The following is an 18,812-nucleotide window of genomic DNA, read 5'->3' on the forward strand; positions in this document are numbered from 1 at the left end:
CATAGCATTTCAAACAGTGGAATACCATGTGGCAGTGAAAATGAAAGCACAATTAACATCCTGTATTCATTCAGTGAGTCTCAAAAACATGAAATTGAAGAAAAGAGCAAGGGGCAGAAAATTTATATAGAATGGTTTGATTTATTGAATATTCAAACCCTCCAAAATTGTACAATCTAATATTTAGAGGTATATACACAGATGACCAAAGTATAAAGGGAAGGACAAATACAAAGTTGAGAGTAATGATGAATCATGCAGAGATAAATTCCCTTTCTTGATGTGCATGTATGGGTATACATTGCAATATAAGTCTTCGTATTTATATGTGTGTGATCACAGTATGCCCTTTGTGTATCTGGTGTGTGCCTCAATATTAATAAAACTAACTTGCTAGTAAAGGGTGGACTGCAGAGCAAGCTACGCAGACAGAAAGCTGACAGATGTCAGCTGGGAATATTCAGTAGGTAGAATCCCTTTCCTATTTTCCACTAAGGTTGACTTGAATATCCAGACCACCAAATTTCTCATGTTAAATTTGTATTTAAAGGCCTTTCATTTTCCTCTGGTCTTTCCACGGGGTCCTTTTCATTTGCCATCCTCCAGCTTTCCCTGCAGCAGCCCACACTCCCTCCAGAGCCCACGTGATGATCACATCTCTCTCCACCATCACTATGGAGAGCAGAGCTGTCACTGTCTGGACCTCTGTCCCAGTTCCCAGGCCCCTCCGGCTCTGCTTCCTGATCTGTCCTGTTATCCAAGGCTGAAGATCTCCATGGACTCTTGCCCTCCCACAGCCACCTGTCTTTTTATTGTTCTACTGTTTGTGTTCTTTTCATCTCAAAACAAGAAAAAAAATCAGTTCACAAGTCTGCGTCTAGACCTAGATAAAAGGATTTCTTTCCCCCACGTTATCTCCAAATTCAACAAGTTAATGATCATTGTTTTGCCTCCACAGTTTGAGAATATAGAGTAATGATTAAATGCAATGGTTCTGGACTCAGTCTGACTCAAGTTTGAATCTTAGGCCTGTCATATATTAATTGCAGGACCTTGAACTAATTATTCAGCCACTCAAATCCCCAGCCTTCTCACCTATACAGTATAGTTTTTCTACCTCACAGAAGTCTCATGAAGATTAAGTAAGGTACAGAAAATATTTCACAGGTTTTCTGAAATGTAGGAAACAATAAATGTCAGTTGGTATTGCTTTTTTTTTTTAATGTTACTGGAAGCTGAGTTCATGATCATGAGCAAACTCTTTCTTGTTAACTTTCCTAGAGTCTTAAATAGTCCTTTCTCCAAATTTCTTGCCCTCCTACTTTCATTTCTACTGCCTTGAATCAAAATGAGAGTCCAAAAAGTTAACCCAAAATCTCCCCAGGTAGATGAGAAGCTTGTCCACGTCCTAAAAGAACATTCTGTACCATTTATCAGCAATTCCTCTCAGTCCTGTATTCTTCTGCAAGTCTTGAGGTTCTTCCTGCTTTTGGATTTCAATTCTTTTTTACCAGGCTTATACCTGTTCCTTTATATTCCTCAGAGCAGATAAAGCTTTATCTTGAACTCTGGGATACTAGCTGAAACCCCTGTCTTGCTCTTATCCCCAAGAGCAGAACCTCCATTTGTTTGCCCTTCCCTGTCATTCAGTCCGACTGTTTTTGAAACGTTTTAGGCAGTAATAAAAAAGCCAACAGTCAAGAAGCAGATGGCAATAAAATATTTAAGACTTACAAAAACAATCTACAGAAGTAACTTTTATAAACTTAAAAAATAACTTCTGATCATGAGGGCATGTTTTATGATGCAAAATGAAAGTCAAAAGAGGATAGGAGAGGTAACACTTTCCCGTCTGCTAGCTAAAACCTGCAGTTCTACATTAGAGGTTTATTGTTTCGACTCGATAGAGTGCAAATTCCTCCAAGGGGAGGCACTCATTCTGAGAGAGAGGGAACATTTCAAGTTAGGTTTTACGAACTGTTCTGCAGCATACTAGCTTTAAGGGATATTCATAGAGATTTTTATACCAGCTGATAAGGTCTTGGTATATGATCTGGCCTCTTCCTACTTTTCACATCTCACCAAACATGCAAAAGTTCACCTCAACCTCAACACCTTGGGATTTGATGGCCCCTCTGTCTGTGATGCCCTTCCCCAGATCCTCATGTAGCTGGCTTCTTCTTGTCATTCAGATCTCAGATCACACGACTTGTTCTCAGAGCCTCTTCCCTGTGTACCCCATCTAAAGTAGAAACACCCACCTATGACAATCTTTAATGCAATCTGAAATTGCAAGTTTTACTAGTATGTTATCTGCTTTTCTGATTAAAATTAAAACCTATACCTATCCTGTTCATTATCTTAGCTCTTGTACTTAGAATAACATCTGGCACATAGTAGGAACACAGTCAATGTTTGGATGAATGAAACCAATGCTAAATAGATTTCTTCAATACAGTATTTCTCAGGGCTTTTCATGTACAAGTCTGTATTAGAACTCTTCAAGCAAGAGACGGTGTATGCAGGGTTTCCCAAACCTATTGAAAATTTTTTATATTGTTCATATTTTTGGAGACACTGCTTTAGGTTTCATAAATGACTATACCTGAAATGAATTTTAGATTTTGTCTGAAAGCCGGTATATTGAGTTGGAGGATTGGGAGGATCCTGAGACTACAAATAAAGGTGTACAGTTCATGGAAATGATCCTAGAAGTAAACAGTGAGAAGTAGATGGAGATCTCTGTCTAAATTTGTCTCAAAGTCTAGCTAATGGATCTCCCCATGAATATGTCTTTGGGTTAAGGCCTGTCTTATCCATTTGTTCCTAATGTTGGACTTGTTCTGCTGAGAAAAGTTACCACCCTCAACACACACACACACACACACACACACACACACACACACACACACAGAACATATAACTTCAATAAGTGCTCCAAATCATATCCTAGCAAGTAAATTAGAATGTAACTAGCAAGGATGTTATTTTGTCACTAGCAAGGATTCCTGTGCCTGTGACATTGTGGCTGTTCTTCACCGTGTGTGTGTGTGTTAGTTGGGATTGGACCCAGGGCCTTCACACAGAACTATATCCTCAGCTCTTTTTTAATTTTTTGAGGCTGAGTCTCACTAAAGCATAAGTTGCCCTAACTAGGTTTGCATTTAAGGTCCCCCTGCTTTAATCTGCCATCGGTGGCTGTTCTCCACTAGAGTATCTCAGTAATTTCCTTCTTTCTGCATCCTTTAAGGGTCAAAGCCAGGGCCGTGGGGGAAGTGCAAAGGGGGTCATTGGTCTACCACTCTCTTCCTGGGGTCAGTACTGATATGTCTTTGAAAATGTCTGTCTGAACTCCTTGACTGCTTTCATCTGGGCAGGAGGAAGATGAGCTGGGAAATGCAAAGGGTCCTGGTGGTGGGGAGGAAGAGAGGGAGCGGCTGTCTGGGGGAATGAAAATAACACCTCATCTTTGTCTAGGATGAACTGCAAACAAGTTCAGTACTTTAATTTGCTTGAAAAATAGTTTTGCTAAATGATTTTAAATTGGCTTAACAGTTCAGAGGAAAGAAAAATGATTTTACAGAAATAAGATATTAAAAAAAACCCATGTACTAGGTGCAGAAGTATTATGATTAACTTTAAAATGCAGGCACCTTACATTCTTTTTTTTCTGGAAGGTGATTGTAGAACCTGTCAATGGTGAGCCTTTGGAGAGAGGAACTTGGGTTGGGTGAGGTGCGGAGGGAGATTTTTACTTTTCATCTTATCTTCCTGTTCAGCTTGGGTTTTTATTTTATATATGACTTTTTAAAAAAGTTAATACAACTAAAAAGATGCACTTTCTTAACTGAGCCACCTGCCTCCATTTTGGTACCTGGGCCTGGGGCAGGAAGAGAAAAGAAACATGGGGGGTGAAGCAGAGGCCAACTTAGAACCCTGGCCAAACCACTTGCCTTCCCTGAGGGGCAGTCAGCCAGGCCTTCTTCCTGAAGGCCGGGAAGGACTAGGAATGGGATCATTGGCCCCCTCCTTGGGTGATGGAATAAAGGCAAGAAATCTGGTAACTTATTGACATACATGCTATTTCAAATAGAAAAGGATTAAATGTGTTTCATCCCCTTGGCACTAAGCAGAGACCTTGCCTGGTTGGACTCTATCTAAAACTTGAAACACATTTCAAAATATGTTCTCTCTGGTCTGTTTTAATTAGTGCCTGCCCTGCAGGAGAGAACGAACACCTTCTAATCAGGTGACTTTTCCTTAAGTCATTGTATCCTCTCCCTCCTTTCCTTCTTTTCCTTTTTTCTTCCTTTTTTTTCCTTCCTTTCTCTTCCTTCCCTCCTTCCTGTCTGCAACAAGTTGAGTACCTATCAAGTCAAAGACACTGGTGCAATGAAAGATACAGAGATGAGTAGCACACAGTTCTTATCCCCAGACTGCTCACTGTGCACTGTAAGACACCGACTGAAGTGTCAGTGCAGTGGTGCAAGAGCTGTGCGTGAAGACAGCGAGACGTTTGCGCAGTGGTGGGAACATTTGTGCCAAGAAGGGAAGGTGCGGTGAGTAGATCTGGGCACGGCCCGTAACCTCCAACTTGGTGTCAACTTTCTTCAAGGTCTTTATATGGCAAAAGGGAGATAAGCCAGGTGGGTCTAATTTCATCACATGAGCCCTTTCAAAGCAGAGCATTTTACCTGGCTGGTGGCAGAAGAAATGTCCGAGAGATGAAGTGTGAAGAGGGCTCAGCCGGCCATGCTGACTCACAGGTGGAGGGACCTCAGGAGAAGGAAGGCAGATTATCTCAAGAACCTGTGAGAGACTTGGCTCACAGCCAGCAGAGAAACATGGGCTGAATTCTGCCAACAACTTAACAAGCTGGGAAGTAGATTCTGCCCTAGAGCCCTCAGATAAGAGCCCACCTGCCTTTACATCGATTTTGGCCTTGTGAGATGCTCAACAGGGAGCCTGGTGGAGCCTGCCTGGACTTCTGACCTACACAGCATGAGATTACAGCCGGGCGTTGTTGTAGGCATTTATTACATGACAATGGAAAACCAAGGGAGAAGAGGTTTCTTTTTTGTAGGGAAAACCATGAGCAAAATGACACAGAGTGCTCAGAGACCTTGAGGGACAGCAGGGAGCTCGGTACCTTAGGGTGAATGAACAGAAAGTGCACAAAACTGAGTTGGAGCCAGATTGGGAATGTCATTGATTTTCATGCATGCCAGGAAGATTGGCCTTTATTCTATCTATCTATCTATCTATCTATCATCTATCTATCTATCTATCTAATGGGGAATTTAACCCAGAGAATATCAAGCTACATTTACAGCCTTATTTTATTTTATTTTATTTTAAGACAAGGTCTCACTAAGTTGCCCAGGCTGGCCTCAAATTTGTTATCCTTCTGCCTCAGCCTCCTGACTACCTGGGATTATAGACATGTGCCACCATGCCCATTTCAAAGCCTTTATGTATTTATTCATTTATTTTGGTGCTGGGGATCGAACTTGGGTCCTTGTGCTTGCGCAGCAGGTGGCGAAACCACTGAGCTAAATCCCCGGCCCAGGGCCTTTATTTTTGATTACCATGTTCTATGGTCCTCTTTTCCCCTAGCAGCTACATCATCTCCTGCACAACACAAGAATATTTCTTTTATTTGATTAATGTCTGGGATACCTATATAGTTGTTTTTTGCATTTTCTTCCTTTCCTTTTTAGTCTTTTTTCTTTATTTTCATTCTCTCTCTCTCCTCTCAGGCATTGAACCCAGGGCCTTGCCCAAAATAGGCAAGTACTCTACCTCTTAGCTATATCCCCAGCCTGCTGTATAGTTTTTTCACAAGTCTGTCTATCTTTCTTTTCTTTTCCTTTCTTTGCTATTTAATATTATTCTTGCTTTTCTCCCTTAGAATTGTTCCCCTTCAGGTAGGAGGATGGCCAGGCCTTGATTGTGTCCTCCTGCCCAAGTCCACTAGCACCCACCACCAGGTCTGTAAGAAGGAACCGGCTGATGATGGGAGAGCAGAACAAGTTTCTCCAAATGGGAGAGAACGTGAATTCGAGCATAGGTGTCTCATTTAGGCAGTATGACAAGAAAACTTTGAGCACTAGCCCAAGAATCCTTTTGGTCATAGAAGTGCTACCTGGACCGGGATTTAGCTCAGTGGTTCCAGTGCCTGCCTTGAAAGTGCAAGGTCCTGAATTCGATCCTTGGTACCAAAAAAAAAAAAAAAAGAAAGAAAAAGAAAAAAAGAAGTGCTACCTGGGAAATGAAGGAGTTGAGATATATCAGTCAGGGCCCTAAAGGAAAATGGAATTCACCCCAGAGTGTTCAAATGAAGAGACTTTGAAGAAAGATCATTGGTCAGAGGTGTGGGCAAAGATATGGGAATGAAAATGGAGGATGGGAAAAGTAGGAAGGCACTGCTATCACTTTGACTTGGATGGCAGGGATGGGGAAGAAATAATACCAGAGCCCAATGAGAACTGGAGCCATGGAGAACACGGAGCACTTCACAGGAAGTGGCGCCATCTTTACAAGAATCGTTCAGCAGGGGAGCCCAGGGAGGTGAGTCCCAAGGGGAGAGTCTGCTGCCGCCCAGAGCAAGGCCAAAGGTGGGAGCAGATCTGAAAATGAGCAGGAATGAAACACAGAGAATGATTAGCATGTAAGGAAACCAAGAGGCTTATTCACCTTGTCGTGATGTGGATGGACCTCACGTGACCCGAGCCATGCATGGACTCAACCAGGACCAAGTGAACCCTAGGACCTTACTATGGCTATTCCCTTACTGGTGGGGACCAAAGAAGAAACAATCTAAAGAGGAAAAATCTCCTGTGACAGCAAAGCTCACTTCCTGGCCCTCTAGTTCAGGGACACTCTGTGAGTACAGTCACTTCCCATGATGGGAAAGGAAGCATCAACTTGAGGGTATCATATTTCATTGTGGGAGCCTCTAAGCTGGAGAAGTTAGGGGCTTCCCAGAGATCCAAGCCTGAACTTTAGGGTCTACATACCCAGAGCAGTGGGAAACCATGTCTGGAATTGTGGGCTGACTGACCACTTCTGCCAGGGCTCTGAGGCTAGGTTTGGAGGGAGAGGGGTAGCAAAGATATCACATAGGGGAAGGATGTGGTTGAGCCCTTCTTTAAGAGCACAGCTTGTTATCTTTGGGGTCAAGAAAATTATAGGAGACTGATAGATTTACTAGAACAGCAAGAATCACACCAGTTTTTTCAGCTGTAAATAAGGACATTCTTTTCTCAAAATATCCCCCTTAGTCTTAGAAGGATCCTAGGAAATCTTCAGAACAAGGAAACACTTACACGTCAATTTGGGGAAGAGCTATAGTTAGCACTATTGGAACAAATGGAACCCTGGAGTGGTCCAAATTTTCCCTTAAGCCCTACAAGGCTTCCTCGTCCAGCATGGACAACCCTCTGCCTCCTCTCAGTGTTTTGGCTCAAAAAAAGTTAAGTATTATTTGTCATCTCTGGTTTAACCTCACAGCCCCAGGTTCACTGGGGTGACACTTTTCTGGCCTTTGGGACATGAAGGACCAGCTCAGCAACTGGGAGCAAAACTAAGATAGACTGAACCCCCAGATACATCCTTTGGCCAAAGTGCGGCCTCTCCTCTCTCCAGATGATATTGTGTGGCCTGGCCCCAGACATGGGGCTCTCCTTCAACCTCAGGCACTGGCCAGGGCAGTTCTTCCCAGGGACTTGGCTTGTTTACTCTACCCTGTGGCCTAAACTCCCTAGTGAACTCAGAGAAACTCCCCCACCCCCACACAACTGGTCTGACCCAGAAATTGCACAATCAGGTCCACTACACTGGTCCCTAGACACAGGGAGACCAGGCGGAGTTAGGAGGTGAAGATCAATGTGGCCAGCAGGGAGGGGGAAACTGAACCCAAGACCATGCTGCCCTGAGGTCCCTGCAGTCTGCCACGTGAAGAGACTTCATGACCCAAGCCCTCCAGTCCTGCTACAGCTTCCCAGGGATGCCCGGAATCTATGAGCCTGGTATGAAGCCCTCAGCATGACCTTTGTACCCATTCACACAGCCAGGAGAGGTAAGCAAGGGGCTAGGGGCTCAGTAGGGATGGGTAGCCATCAGCAGGCCCTCTCTGGTTTGACAACCATAGACAAGTCAAGGAGCAGGCATGACTTAGGGTTTATTAGTGTTAACATCAGCAAGAGAAACCCACTGTAAGCAAGTGACCCGAAGTCAAGGATCTCTGCCCAGTGGCAGCACCTCTGTCCTTGCCATAACCCTAACCTAGGCCCCAAAGTGCTACCTTGTGCCCCCTGGAGCAAATTCTTCCCCCAAGAGGCACCAGGTGCAGGAAAACTTCCCGTCAAGAAGCCAGCTTTCAATTTCCTAAACTCGTTTTGTTAGGTTCAAGTCTGCCCCCCACCCCACCCTAGTGCAATTACACAGCTCACCTGCCATGGTGGTAATCAGTAATCGGGACAATTACCCTAACTGCCGGGTGCGAGGAGGAAGGGACCCACCCACACACTGCTGCTGACTTTCTCCCAGAGCTGTTTGCCTACCCTGCACTGGGGCTGCTGCCTGGATGCCCTCGGGGACCTTGGTGCACCCTCTGCTCCCAACGACTCCCCCTTCACTCCCACTTGAGGAGAGAAGGCCTGAGGGAGGTTGAGGCGGGCAAAGAGCACCTCCAAATCTCCACCATGCTACAGAAAGCCATGGGTGACTGGGTGACTGGGTGATACTGATGCACAGCCTGTCGAAAGATATAGTTTGTGTGCTGAACTGCTAGGAGAAAACCTGAGATCTAAGTGAGTAAAAGCACCCTAGAATTCAGACCCATGCTGCCCTGTGCTGTGGACTGCTGCCTCCAGCCCAGTGTTCTTGCTGCCTTGCTCCCAGGGCTAAGGAAACTATCCTTGTCTAGACCAGTCATGACCTACTAATGCTACCTGGATGGGTAATGTCTGGGCACACTTGGGGTTGAACAGAAGTAAAGGGGGAAGTTACCAAGATGTTCCCCATTCCTATTTCAGATGGGAGGGCTAAAGAGCCCACACTCTGGGGATTAGCACATGTGGATCCCATAGCAGTGGCAGATGTACAGATGTGCCCCCTGCCCCAGGTTACTACCTTGTACCACATCCTGAAGTACTAAAAAGTAGGATGATTGGCCACAAGACATTGTATAGAAATTGTTTCAATGTATTATTTTTGGTCACTGATTTATAAATTTGTATTTACAGATTTTTTTCACTTTTTATTTACTAGTACATGTTTGCAGTTCATAATGATTACATTAATCATGAGAAGTTGATACTTGTACATAACACATCTTTTTTTTCCCTTTTTCTTCCCTCCCTCTATCTCTTGGTCCCCTTCCCATTTGCAAAAGATCTCCCTATTTCCTATTATCAGTATTTTATTTTACTCTTTATGTTTTAGACTTCTCATCTAAGGGAAATCGTGCAATATTTAAGCTTGTATGGCTGATTTATTTCATGTAACATTATGGTCTCAAAGTGCATTCATTTTCCTATATATGACTCAATTTTATCCTTCTTTTTTGGCAGAGAAGTATTCCATTCTGTATAAATACCACATTTTCTTTGTCCATTCTTCTGTTGGGTAGACATACAGGCTACTTACAAGATTTAGCTATTATTGGTTGTGCTACTGTAAGCACAAGTATGCATATATTACTGTAATATGATATCTCTTAACTTTTTTAGGAAGATTCTTAGAAGGAGGGTATCTAGGTGAAATGAAATTTCTAGTTTTCAGTTTTTGAGGAATCTCCATACTGATTTCCATAATGGTGGTATTAGTTTACATTCCCAACAACAATGAAGACATGTTCCTTTTCCCCCCACAGCTTTGCCAGCACTTGTTATTATTTTATTTCTTGATGATAGCCAATTTTTCTGGAGTAAGAAGGAATCTCAGTGTTGTTTTAATTTGCATTTCTCTAATGGCCAGAGATGTAGAACATTTTTTCATGTATTTATTGATCATGAGTACTTCTTCTGAGAAGTATCTATTCATTTCAGTTGCCCATTTTTGATTGAGTCTTTTATTTTGGGGGGATCTAATTTTTTTTTAGTTCTTTATATATGCTACATATTAGTCCTCTGTCTGAGGAATAGTTGGCAAAATTTTTTTCCCATTCTGTAGGTTTTCTCTTCACTGTATTTGTGGTTTCCTTTGCTGCACAGAAGCTTTGTAATATGATATGACTCCATTTTTTGATTCTTGATGTTATTTCTTGTACCTTGGGGTTCTGTTTAGAAACACCTATGCCTACACCTATGTCTTCAAGAATTTTACCTATATTGTCTTCCAGAAGTTAAGTATTTGTTTTAATATTTAGATATTTGATTCATTTTGATTTTAGTTTATTACATGGTGAAATATACGGGTCTAGATTCAGTCCTCTGGGTGTGGATAACTAGTTTTCCCAGCACCATTTATTAAAGAGGCTATCTTTCCTCCAGTGTATGTTTTTGGCCTCTTTGTCAAAGATCAGATAGCTGAATGCCTAGGCTTCAGGATTCTCTGCATTCTCTATTCTGTTACATTGATCTGTCTGTTTTTGTGGAGTATCATGCAGCTTTTATCACTATAACTTTGTAATATAACTTGAAGTCTGAGATTGTGATGCCTCTTGCTTTGCTCTTATTACCCAAGATTGCTTTTGCTCTTCTGGCTCTCTTCTGGTTTCATATGATTTTTAGGATTGTTTTGTGTGGTTCTGTAAGGATGCTGTTGGTAATTTGATTGAGGTTGCATTAAATATGTATATCAGTTTTGGAAGTATGGCCATTTTGACTATATTGGTTCTGCCTATCTAGGAACAGGGGATTTTGTTCCATTTTCTTTTTCTTTTTTTTGGTACCAGGGATCAAACTCAGGTCTTTGTGCTTGCAAGGCAGGTGGCAGAACCACTGAGCTAAATCCCCGGCCCTTGTTCCATTTTCTGATGTTCTCTTGGACTCCTTTTAACTGTAGCTTTACTATACTTTACAGTATTATAGTTTTCATTGTAGAGGTCTTTCATGTGCTTGATTTGGTTAATTCCTAAGTGTTTAATTTTTCTTGATGCTATTGTGAATGGTATTTTTTTACTAACTTTTTTCTCAGTAGGTTCGTTATTAGTGTACAGGAATGCTATTGACTTTTGGGGGGGGTACTGGGGATCGAACTCGGGTCCTTGTGCTTGCGCAGCAGGGGGCAAAACCATTGAGCTAAATCCCCGGCCCAATGCTATTGACTTTTGTGTGTTGATTTTGTATCCTAATACATTGCCAAATTTGGTTATGAATTCTATTCTAGGAGTCTTTTGGTGAATTTTTTTGAGTCTTCTATGTAGAGGATCATGTTATCTACAAATAATAAATTAACTACCTCCTTTCCTATACATATCCCTTTTATTTCCACTTACCTGATTGTTCTGGCTAATGTTTCAAGTCCTATGTTGAACAAGAGGATGATAGTGGACATCCTTGTCCTGTTTCTTGGCTTTCAGATTTTCCCTATCTAACATGATGTTGGCAGTAGGTCTTTTATTATGCATGGACGTTGGATTTTATCAAAGGTTTTTTTTTCTGCATCTATTGAAATGATCATGTGATTTTTGTCCTTGCTTCTGTTTATGAGATATATCACATTTATTGATTTGTGTAGATTGAACCATCCTTGCATCCCTGGGATGAAGCCTCTTTGGTCATGATATATGGTCTTTTTGATGATTTGTTGCATTCTCTTTGCCAGTATCTTGTTGAGGATTTTTGTCTATGTTCATGAAAGAGATTGACCTTTAATTCTCTTATCTAGTTGGAGTCTTGTCTGGTTTTGGAACCAAGTAATGCTAGCTTTCAGGAATGATTCTGGAAGTATGCCTTCCCTTCAAATTAATTAAAGAGTTGACAAGTATTAGCATGTTTTTGTTTGGTTGGTTGGTTGAGTTTTTTGTTGTTTTGTTTTGATTGTTGAGATAGGGTTTCACTATGTAGTTCAGGCTGTGATTTAACTCATTATATAGCCCAAGCCTGCCTGGGTGATCCTCCTGCCTCAGGCTCCTGAGTGCTGGGATTACAGGCATGCACCACGATGCCTAGCTCTTTCCCTGAAGTATATGTAGAATTTAGCAGTGATACACTGGGACCTGGGCTTACTTGGTACTTTAAAAAAAATTTTATGTCAATTTTATTGCCTGCTATTGGATTATTCAGGGTTTTAAAATCTTTTTGGTTCAGTACTCACTTCAGCAGTGCACATATTAAATCTTTGTGGTTCAGTTTTAGTAATTCATATGTATCTAGGAATCTATTTCTTCTGAATTCTCCAAGTTATTGGAGTATGTGGACATACATTTTTAATAGATTAGTTGGAACAAAGGATATGCTTTCTGAGAAAAGGATATGCCTCTTGTTAACAAGAAATCTTGGTACCTGCTGTCATTTTCCACCAATTGGAAGGCTTTCAAGAAACATGAGCCACCTTGCCCCTGAGAAAAGTTCCTGATGAGCTGCAGTAGCTGCCAGTTCAGTGAAAGTTGGAATAGTGATGGCCCTAGTGAACAGGGTCCCTTTCATTTCACCCCTCAAATCACTCCCACCTCTCCCTGGATTCTTGTATGTCACCAGGGTCCTATCTGACCCAGCCCTAAGACAGTCACTTCTTGCAGGGCCAGAAAATATGTCAGCATTAAGAACAGCTAGTGTGCTCTTTCACTAACCTGGGCTAAGAATGTACCCACATTTCATCTCCTGCAGACTCCGGATTGCAAGTGCATGGCAGACCCCCTTGTCTCCTGCCTTCTAGGGCTTTATGCCTCAGCCTTCCCCCAGCCCACAGACACTTAGATGGCCTCCATGGTGCCCAATCTCTAAGCCAGGAGGCTGGGAACTTCACAAATGATTCGACCTCTCCTGTCAAGCCCAGTTCACCCTTGTGACGACTCCAAGACCAACCTTGTGGGGAGGAAACATAGGACTCACAACAGAGACACTACTGGTACTTCTTCAGTCTCCCCCAGGAACAGTATTTGGTCACCTGATCAGTGCATCTACCTATACTTCCCCTTTCCCCACTCTCACTCAAAAACTTCAAAGAAAAGCAGAGACATTCCTGCCAGTAGGACTCTTCAGAGCAAATTCCTCCATAGCCAGTTTATCTTGGAGCCAGCCTAGCAATCTGTGGATGCAGAATTACATGTGTATACACACGTGCACATACATGTGTCTGCCTGTGCAATCAAGGAGGAAGAACTTGGAAGGAACCATGAGACGGGAGGAAATACAGAAACATAGGGTCATAGGACAGAGGAAGGCTCAGGTGGACAAGTCCTTGGAGAGCAAAGAGTTTCCCTCAGATTTTTTTTTTTTTTTTGGTACCAGGGACTGAACTCAGGACCTTGTGCTTGTGAGGCAGGCGATGGAACCACTGAACTAAATCCCTGGCCCTTGATTCAGATTTTGAGATGCCAGTGGGGCTCACTGTGTGAACTGTGTTGATTCCTTATGCATTCCTCTCACCCGCTAAAGAAAATACACATCCAGGTAAGACCCATGTGTGGAGTGTATGAGCCCAGCAGTGGGGGACAGAAGTACAAGGGATAGATCCAGGGCTGATAGATGTTAGCAGCAGATGGAGGACTGCACTTTAAATGGAAAGTAAGGCCAGGACTCGGGAGAACTGTGAGAGAATAATTTATGAGTATTTTTATGGGGATGGCAATGACATCCTCAGCTCCTCTGGATTCAGCCTGTTTAAAACTCAGAAATACCAAAATCAGGGCCGGGGATTTAGCTCAGTGGTTTCACTGCCTGCTGTGCAAGCACAAGGACCTGAGTTCAATCCCTGGTACCAAAAAAAAAAAGAAATACCAAAATCAGTAAATGTATATAAGGCTAATGGATATAACACATCTACTGAAGGACAGAGATTCTCAAATTAAAATTTTCACAAAGTCTATCTATATTCTATTCATAATTTAGAATAACAGAACAATGTTGGAAATGAAATGATATAAGCCAGGCGTGGTGGTGTATACTTGCAATCTCAGCATTCTGGGAGGCTGAGGCAGGAGGATTTCAAATTTGAGCCCAGCCTAGGTAATTTAGTTACCCAGCAAGACCCTGTCTGAAAAAAATAAAAAATAAAAAAGGTCTGGAAATGCAACTTAGTGCAAAGGTCCTAGGTTCAATCCCTAAGATGGCAGAGAGAGAGAGAGAGAGAGAGAGAGAGAGAGAGAGAGAGAGAGAGAGAAATGATATAGAAAGTTGATGTAGCAATATTCATAAAAGACTAAAGGAGTTTAAAGCAAAAACAAAAAACAAAACAAAACGACAACACCCTCCCCCTCAAAAATCCCACAGGCATTATGGAGATAAAAATGATCATTACTGAAAGATATCATGCCAGGAAGATATAGTAATACTAAATTTACGTGCATTCAGCAATATAGTCTTAAAATAAATGCAGCAAAAAAGTCAACAGATTTACAAAGAGAAATCAATGAACAAATTAGAGTGGAATATTTCCGCCCATCTTTTTTATTTTTATTTTATTTATTTATTTATTTTGGTACCGGGGATCAAACTCGGGTCCTTGCACTTGCAAGGCCGAAAATTTAGCTCAGTGGTTCTGCCGCCTGCCTCCCAAGCGCACGGACCTGAGTTTGATCCCTGGTACCAAAAAAAAAAAAAAGTAAGAGGTCAGCTAGGCTTGGTACACTCCTATAACCCCAGCACTCTGGCAAGAATTTCTCAACCATGTATTACATGGTACTATTTGTTACGAATGGTAAGTAAAAGACTGAAGCTTAGGAGCACTTGAAAAACAATAATCTTAGCAAATCAAGATTATCCTTATAATAATTTTCTTCTCATTTTTCTTGGATGAGATTCACTGAGTAAAAGAGAAAAGAGCAGAGTTACAAGGTATGATAAAAATAAGGTTATACCTAATTTTTAAAAACCTTTATGACAGTAAAAGACACATTGCCATTAACTTCCCTCAAAATCCTCCCCCTTGCTTTAAACAGACTTACCCCACTGTTCTTGCCACTTCCTGAAGCAGTTCTGGACATCTTCTTCCATGTCTTGAGTTGCACTCTTCATGGCTGCCTCAGTGTCCTGAATCAACTCAAAATGTTTGCCTTTCATGGTCAAGTTTGACTTCAGGGAAGAGCCAAAAGTTGCACAGTACCAAATCTGGTGAATAAAGTGGATGAGAACCCACTGTAATATTATTAGGAGCCTGCCTTTCCATTGGATGGCACGCAGCAGCAGCATTCACTGTACTTTTGATCATACCTCCTAAAAACACTTGTGAAGGAGGATATTCAAAACCGCTTCAGAAAGTGGCAAGAGGAGCTCCAGTGATGCAACCAGTTAACTCATGGTTCTTACAAAGAAAGTGGCAAGAATGATGGGATAAGTGTGCTTGAAGTCATGGAGAGTATATTGAGGGGGGTAATGGGAATGTGTCTTTTACTGTAAAATTTTTTTTAATTTAAAAATTGGTTCAGTCACCTTTTGTATAGTTGCAGTGGGGTGGAGGGGTGGTCATTGCCCAGGACATGCCAGAGACACTTGTCCCACACATGAGCATCACTTGCCACAGTTGTTGCAGGAAGGAAGCAGGTAATCTCTGGTTGATAATAATGGCTGTGCTCAAGCTTCTACACAGCCAATAATCTGGGCCTGACAGATTTTTACAACAGTCAGAGGAGTTAGTTTTAGCTTTCACAAACACACCCACGGGATCAGAAGCAAGATCTCCTGATCTTGCACAACAAAGTTTGAACATTTCTGTTGGAGAATAGAAAATGGCAAGGAATTCAGATCCAGCACAAGGAAGGCTAAAATTCCAGGCTTTTCAAGCTCTTTCAAGGCTTCTAGTCCTAAACCAGACATTTGTAGTTCTGACTCTCATCTTGACTTTGTTCACTAAGAAAGGTCAGGCTTAACCCTTATCAGTCATTGCTAACTCAGCATGTATTCAAACATCAGCTGTGTTTTGAGTAGGACTTAATGGGGGCAGTCGAGCAGGTGAGCACAGAGGCCGTGAAGGATGGGGGCATGAGGGAACTGGCTGCCCGAGGAGAATAGAGAGGACAAACTGCCCAGTTCAGAGTTCTGCCCAGGTTAGCACTCAATGTGTGCTGAGCTAAAGGCAGAGGACACAGCTCAAACAGGGAGGGATGCATCCGAGATGCCCTAGCACAGCTGGGAGCCTTGTGGCCTCCCTGGGTCAGGGCCAGGGCACACTCAGACTAGCAATCAGAGGGTGGAGGGAGAGACATGAAGTATCTGGCTCTGCAAATAGCAGCTTCCAGGGAAACTGCTGCAGTGAGTGAGCCCTGAAAGGAATGCAAGGATACGAGCTGCTATCGCTCCATCAGCCCTGCCTGCCAGGTCAGCAGGCCTGCCTGGGAGGCTTTGAAGGCAAAGCCAGGCAATCCTAACAAACATGTTGGAGGGGGATGATATGGTGTAGAGAGAGCTTTCAAATATGTCATCTCCTAAGAGCCTCACAACATCCTCTGGAAAGTGAGTATTTAAAACTGTTTATTTTGCAGAAGAGGAAACTGAGGCTCAGCAAAGATAAACTGTGGACAGACCTGGGATTTGTAACCCCTGTGTGTGTGTGTGTGTGTGTGTGTGTGTGTGTGTGTGTGTGTGTGTGTGTGTGTGTGTGTGTAGGGGTGAAGGTAGTACTGAGGATTGAACCCAGGGCCTTTGCATTGAGCTACACTCCCAGACCATTTTTCTTTTTTTTTTTATTTGAGAGAGGTTCTTGCTGAGTTGCCCGGGCAACTTGCAATCCTCCTGTCTCAGCCTCCCTTTGCTTCTCAAAGTGTGCTCCACAGACCAGCAATATCAGCCTCTCCTGGGAGCTTGTTAGAAATACAGATCTAGTGAGCCAGAATCTGCACTTCAGCAAGATTCTAGGCAAGTTACTCTTGCATGCACACTGAAGTTTGCGAAGCCATGTTTCTACCATAGCAGACTATACTGCTCATCAGAACCTGTTGATCTATTTCAGTGCTGCTTGCAGGGCATCTCAGTATTTCAGAGCTAGAGGTGACCTCTCAGGACAGTAAGGCCACTCCCATCATGGCACAAAGGGTGACATGGACAGATGTTCAAAGCAAACAGTAAAAGTGAGTACTAGTAAAACAGAGAAAACCCAAAATCTTTTTTATTTAATCAAAAATCTTCAATTACACAGGCCCTCTTGCTATTTCTTTGTGATTTTACATTCATCTGTTGGTTTCTATTTGGAGTTCTGCTTAAAAGCAGGTTTTCTTCACCAATTATATGCAATGTAAGCTAATAATAAACCTCATCACACCATTTGAGCACATATTCATCAAAACCGAAAACAACAAAACCAGGTGCAAAATGGCCTTGAGACCATGCTTGCCTGTTCCAGCTTCTGTACCTAAGTGTCCATCACATGATAGATAGCTGTAGAAAATCAGCCTGGTATGAAAGATTCATCTTGGATAAGCTGGGCCAGTTACAGATTGGTTGGTTACAAATACATATTAGATGTAATAATATGTAGAGAGATATACTTAATAATGAGGTGTGCAGAGATATCTGTATATGTGCAAGGGTACAGGCCACCCTGAAATTGCGCCTGCCCAGCACACATGCACAACCTTGGCAATTTGCTGGTTAATTGGCTAAGTATAGATGGCCAAACCAGATGACTCAGGCCAGTGGTAGGTTTTTGTACCTAAATATTCTGGTTTGGCTGTCTTTGTTCATAAAGTTAACCTGATACTTGCCAAAACACAGTTTCATTTATGTTCTAAGAAGGGGAAAAACCCTCATGGAAGTATTAACACACCTTTTAATATGTGCATGTACATGTAACTCAGTTTTGTTGAGACGAGATAATATGGACTCACACATCATCTCATAAATGGTAGAAAATCCAAGATTCCTGCAAATATCTCTGGGAATGTTTGGAGTGAGGATGGAATTGGGCTTGTGTTTCTTCCTGCCACTTCTGGCTGCAAGTTCTTGCTTCTGTGGACAACAGATCTTTGTGCCGGTGTACATGTGTGAATGTGTGTGTTAGTCTGGGAGACACTGTGTGTATGTGCAAGTGTGTTGTGTGTGTGACTGTGTAACTGTGTGATTGTGTGCATGCATGCACATGTAGCCCTGGGAATTGGACTTCTTGAGATTAGGAAAATGTATAAATGAGTCTAAAATGTGTATTTAGACTCAGTAGGTGTGGGATCCATAGCCTTGGATCATGGGTCGGTCTCACGGGGGTTCCCCATGCAAGGGGTTCCCCACACCCAAGCTGCATCTGCTTAGAAAGTAATTAGAAAACAACATGGATACATGAAGGAAAATAAAGAGATAAAGCCACGAGGGATTGGGAAGACAGAAAAAGAATGAATTGAACAGCAATTTCTAAAGTCACCTTCATAGAGACTTGGGCCATAACAACTTGCCGCAAATGGCACTGGGAGGGACAGAGACGGGCAGGAGTTTTTTCTTCTTAGGAATGGAAGACTGAAGAGGGTGAGCAAGAAGCATTGTGCAGCCCTTCTTTTCCCTGAGAATGCTGAGGCCCAGGCTAGTCAAGCTGTCAACAGAGGGGAAAGGCCTGACCTTCTGGAGGGAGGAAGAGGGTGAGAAAGACCTCTGGGAGTTCAATCTCATGTGAGCGATTTCCAAGCCAAGGAGAGTGGGCCCAGACACAGCACCAGAATTAGACGGCGCAGGGCCCTCGGGTGGGAGGGCTGCTGAGGTGGGTTAACATTTCACTGACCCCAT

At 42.6% G+C, this 18,812-nt stretch overlaps 1 long non-coding RNA gene across 2 annotated transcripts in view; it reads right to left on the reverse strand.

Moving 5' to 3' along the window:
• Positions 1 to 20: 20 nt before the first annotated feature.
• LOC147821506 (uncharacterized) overlaps positions 21 to 18,812 on the reverse strand; it is a 34,951-nt gene continuing 16,159 nt past the window's right edge. The window contains exons 4-5 of one of the 2 annotated variants that reach the window (XR_015446948.1): positions 15,056 to 15,218; positions 21 to 14,913 (exon numbers count right to left, since the gene is read on the reverse strand). This is a non-coding gene — a long non-coding RNA (uncharacterized LOC147821506). Of the gene's footprint in view, positions 15,219 to 18,812 lie in introns of both variants that reach the window. The other variant, XR_015446947.1, reaches the window with a different exon arrangement.

The sequence above is a fragment of the Heterocephalus glaber genome, unplaced genomic scaffold (genome assembly GCF_053883595.1).
Source record: "Heterocephalus glaber isolate CG9 unplaced genomic scaffold, H.glaber_assembly_v1.0 deba00001733, whole genome shotgun sequence".
Lineage (NCBI taxonomy): Eukaryota > Metazoa > Chordata > Mammalia > Rodentia > Bathyergidae > Heterocephalus > Heterocephalus glaber.